The sequence below is a fragment of the Lutra lutra genome, chromosome 3 (genome assembly GCF_902655055.1).
Source record: "Lutra lutra chromosome 3, mLutLut1.2, whole genome shotgun sequence".
Classification (NCBI taxonomy): Eukaryota; Metazoa; Chordata; class Mammalia; order Carnivora; family Mustelidae; genus Lutra; species Lutra lutra.
This window is the reverse complement of record NC_062280.1, coordinates 92,164,840-92,170,175: the sequence shown is the minus strand read 5'-3', so window position 1 is coordinate 92,170,175 and position 5,336 is coordinate 92,164,840. Positions and strand designations below refer to the sequence as shown.

At 35.1% G+C, this 5,336-nt stretch overlaps 1 pseudogene; it reads right to left on the bottom strand.

The window, feature by feature from the left end:
- Positions 1-2,486: 2,486 nt before the first annotated feature.
- LOC125095577 (thymocyte nuclear protein 1-like) lies at positions 2,487-3,429 on the bottom strand (annotated as a pseudogene).
- Positions 3,430-5,336: the final 1,907 nt, after the last annotated feature.

The following is a 5,336-nucleotide window of genomic DNA, read 5'->3' as shown; positions in this document are numbered from 1 at the left end:
CATTTTGGAACAGGTCTTCTTATGCTACAGTGAAAATTTCTCTATGTGTATTGTGAAATTGCTGAGCTCTAAAGTATATGCATCTTATTCATTAGATATCAACAAACATGCTCTCCAAAGTAGTCACATGCTTTCAAAATCTCATCAAAATATAAGCAAATATACTTGAAATTTGTAGACTTAAATATTTTCTCACCAAATCTGAAGAATTGAAAGTGACTTTTTCTGGCCTTAAAAATAGTTATTTCTTTAATTACTAGTGGGTTTCAGCCACTCTTCTTACATTTTGATAATTCATATTTCCACTTCAAAGAACTTTTTGGTCTCTTCATTTGCCTGTGTTCCTCTGACTTCTTGACCTTACTGAATTGTGGTGCCTTAAAAATACATTATAAACACTGTTTTTTTTTTAATTTGGTAGGTAACAAATGGTTTCTCTAACTCTGTTATTGACTTTTAGTTTTATTGTGTATTTAGTTCAACAGTAGTTTTTAATTTCAAAATAGTAAAATTTGTCTATTTCTTATGGCTATTTCTTCATCTCTCATGTTAAAAAAAATTTGTTCCCCCATCATATTATAAGATATTCTTTTGGATTTTTCCCAAAATTTTAAAGTAGTATTTTCCATATTTAGATTTTCATCCTCCTGCATTTGATTCTTTTTCAATTTTATTCAGAAATAACTGACATGCATCACTATATAAGTTTGAGGTATATTTCTTTACTGTAAAATCATTACAATAGGTTCAGTTAACATCCATCTTCTCAACTAGTTACAATAAAGAAGAAATGAAAAATGGAAAAAATATCCTTGCGACTTTAGGATTTACTCTCTTACAACTTCCCTATGTATCATCCAGCAATTAGCTATAGTTATCATGGTGTACATTCATTCCTAGATTTATTTGTTGTATAACTGGAAGTTTGTACCTTTGGACCACCTTCCTCCAATTCCCCCTCCCACCACTCCCTTGTCTTCTGCTAACTTTGGGCTCAGTTTGTTCTTCTTTTTCTAGTTCCTTAAGATATAAATTTAGGTTGTTTATTTGAGATCTTTCTTGCTTCTTAATGTAGGTGTTCATTGCTATGAATTTCTTTCTTAAAACAGCTTTTGCTATTCCCCACAAGTTCTTGTATAAGTTCTGGTCTTTCCATTTTTGTTTGTTTCAAAAAAGAATTTTTTTTAAATTTTCCCTGTAATTTCTACTTTGATCTATTGGTTGTTCAGAAGGGTGGTGTTTAATTCCCATATGTTCATGAATTTTTTAGTTTTCCTCTTATTGATTTCTAGATATATACCATTGTTGTCAGAAACAATACTTGGTATAATTACAATTTTGAATTTTCTAAGACATGTTTTATGGCCTAACATGATCTATCGGGTGTTCCAGGAGCACCAGGTAAGAACGTGTATTCTGCTGTTGCTGGTTAGATTGCTTGTTATGTCCCTTTTGTCTATAGTGTTGTCCAAATCCAGAGTTTCCTTATTTTTTCACTAACTAGGTGGTCTATCCATTGTTACGAGTAGGGAACCAAAGTTCCCAACTATTTTTGTATTTTGTTTATTTTTTCCTTTTAGCTCTGTTGATTTTGCTTTGTATATTTAGGTGCTCTAATATTGGACATATAGATATTTAAAACTGTTATAACTTCTTGATGTATTGACCCCTTTATCATTATATTTTGGCTTTGTCTCTCTTTTCCATTTTTAGTTTAAATTCTATCTGATATAAATATAACCTCTACTTGAGCCCCCACAGATTCTCCTATAATCCCTGTGGTGCAAGGTCAGAGTAGGGGCTCCCACAAAGTCACCCCCATGATGGGGGAGGCTGTTGTTCCCTCTGGGTTGTCAGTTCCCACTGGAAGAACTAAAGGCTCAAGGGAGTTCTCTCTGTATGGTCTGCACTGCCTGGGGAAGGACAATGTGTTTAAGGTGTAGCCTCTTCTCATACCCTCTAATGCAAGTTGTCTTGGTTTCTGAGGTGTAGGGGTGCTTCAGCCTTACCCCTGTGTTCTAAGATTCTTTCAGTGGTGTCTTATTCTTCAGTAGATGTTAACTGTTCTTGTGAGAGACATTAAAGTCAAGATGTGGTCATCTTGGTGATGTCACTTCTATTTGATTTTTAAATAAAATATGGCTCCATGTCTTTCTTCAAACTCTATGTGATGAAATCACTTATCCAGTAACTCTAAACAATGAACATTTCTACTTCATTGTTAATTAGCATATGACAGATTGATAGATTTATTTTTAAGTTCTTAATCCATTCTATTATCCTCTTTTTTTTAGTATATGTGCTGCCAAAACGAGCACTACCCTCTTTTTTTATTAATGTTTTATTGGAAAAGATACATGAAAACCACCTATGTACAGAACCCCAGGTGAACATAACAAGGAAACCTCCGCACACTTTTTGTCTTATAAAAGCTTGACTTCTTTGGAGTGACTAACTTCTTGTGCATTTCAGCAACAATGTCCCAGTTAACTTGGTTCCTTTTTCTCCAGGTTCAAAATAAAATCAAATTACCCTAAGGTCAGGGCTGAATTGAGTCTCTGGCAAATGAAGAGAACCATATTTCTTTAATGTTTCAAGTTTTTATTTAAGTTCCAGTTAACATATAGTGTAATATTAGTTTCAGAAGTAGAATTTAGTGATTCATAATTTATTAGTTTACATACAACACCCAGTGCTCATCATAAGTACCCTCCTTCATCCCCATCACCCATTTAGCCTCTCCACTGTCCCCTATCCCACCCATCCCACACTACCTTCACCATCCACCTCCCCTCCAGCAACTCTGAGATTGTTCTCTATAGTTAAGAATCTCCTTTATGGTCCGCTTCTCTAAGAGAGCCATATTTTTTAAAGGCTTGGTGATGGGTTTTTGAGTTCACTCAGGGTAATAAAACGTTTCATCATTGGAACAAACTGCACATCTGCTGTGGGCCATTTTGGGTTGTCTTCTTTCCTGGATGGTTCATAACGGATTGTTTTTCTAAAACTGGGTGTGGTCTGGGTAAGCCCCCTTCCCAAGCTTCACAAGTCCTGTGATGCCTGGTTCTTTGCAGTTTCTGTGGTAGAAGAAGGCTTCTTTCTCCAGCTTCATGGTTGGAAGGAAGTTCTGGGCCTGTCCTGGTAGTTGTGAATACCATCTCAGCATGCCGTCTACTTGGGCTCTGCTCTAAGTTCCTCAGTTCACATCTATGTCTTTCTCTAGTCTGCTTTTTGTCTCTGACTTTCATCAGCCAGTAACTGTTTAGATGCTTCCGACGTTTTTTAGAGGCTGGTCCTCCTAGGGCTGGAGTTACCCACTTATGCTAATGTCCCTGCTGGGTTCTTAGTGTTGACGTATTTTCCTGCTGGTCTCATTGCTAGCCCAGCAGACTCAGCAGCCCCAACCATCCTCTTCTGGGGTTTCAGCATGTCTCCCTGCAGGGGTGTTTTCTCACAGTGCTGACCCTACCACCTGGCAGATCTATTGCTTTCTTTATTTTTTTTTTTATTTATTATAACTATATGATTAGATTTGCTATTTGATAGAACAAGCCTCCTCATTTTGCTAGTCTTTCTCATGAATGTCTTGGGTATCTTAAGATCTAAAATTTCATAAATTTTTTTAAATCTTTCTAAGTTATCAACTGGAATCTCATTGAATATGCAGAATAATTATTATTTTTTGTAATTATTTGTATGGATTATTGCTATCCATAATTATTGTATACTACTAAATTTAGTTATTTTATTATGATTTTCATAGTTTTCTTTTTTTTCCCTTGCCTTCTTGTAGGACTTTGTTGTTGTTATTAATTACATTATATTACATTATTTATTACATTAATTATATCACATTAATACCTAGCACCCTATAATGTTTGTTGTTATTTCAAATGGTATTTTAAAAAATCTGGTATTTCCTAATGAGGAGGCAATAAATGTGTATCACTCAGATATACCTTCAAGAATGAACCTGTTGCATAGAATTCAGTCAGATAACAGCCTTGAGTTGCCGTACCTCTGGGATCCATTACAGTATTTGAGTCAAATACACAGTCTCCCTAGGCAGTTCCCAGCCAATGACTGAGCATGATAGGCATATCCAGGCGTCCTGTTGATTGCTCTATACAACACTCCTCTATAGGCAATTTTTGCCCTACAGCTCTCTGCGGGGCTGCCTGCGGTTTTTTTTAGAGCTGCATTGCTCTTTGGCAGTTCTTATTTCTTGAAATTTTGAAGAAACAAAATATTTCATAAAGATAGGGCTTAATTTAAAATATTAACATACATTTACAATCTGAAACACTCTCATTCTGCTACTTAAATAATCTGTAACCTCTTCATCATCATCATTCTATCAATAGAATTCATAATGTGACGTGACTTTCCATGTCACAGGATTCAATTTATCAGGCTGGATTTTCACCAGAGGGAATGGAGTTTTCATGAACCATGGTCAAAAAGCATCTGACTACATCTCTGTCCCGAGCCCAACTTGCCTCTCCCAACCCAAAACACATTTTTATTTTCAATTGGAAAAAAAAAAACATGTGATCTGCCAAAGAGTTTGAGTTCATATTGTTACTGAAATAGAGGAACCATAGGAAAATACATGAGAGATCATTAAAATTCACTCATTAAGTTTTCATATTGTCAAATACAGAGAAAGATAGTTCAGGTTAATTAAGCCAGGGGATATAAATGCTGCACCCAAAATTCAGTTTACACCCAGGTTATTGATGCAAACATTTGTTACCACATACGGCTTTAAATATTTCAAGACATTGGGTTTGATGTTTACATCCTACAGTGTGTGAATCTTCCATATGGTGGTTTTCTGTTATATATAGTATTTGAGTTATATAGCTAGGTGATAGAAGGTTTTAGTTCAAATGTTAGTGGATGTATTCATGTACGTACACACACACACATACACACACATGCACACAAGCTTATGCAAGCATTAAAGCTTAGCATGAACCTTTGAGACCAAGTGAACAGCCCTGGCTATAACTCTGAATAGGTACTGGAGAAATGTTTTAGCAAAATATAGAATTGTTTTTTCTAGGCTATTTTATTTAAAAGGTACAATTTCAACTCAATTTCCCATATCTGTCTTCAATGTTAATGGCAACAAGTAATTTAAACATCACCTTTTTGTTTAAAAAAATATCTACAAATACCTAGCTTTATCATCCACTTCTTGCTTTCTATCTACTGAAGAAGCAAATATGATTAATTACTCATTTACATTATTCAATGAGTAAGAAGCTCTAGTTTGAGCAGTAAGTCTACAAAAAATGGTAAAACAAAGAAAAGAGTTGGGATTGCTTGGC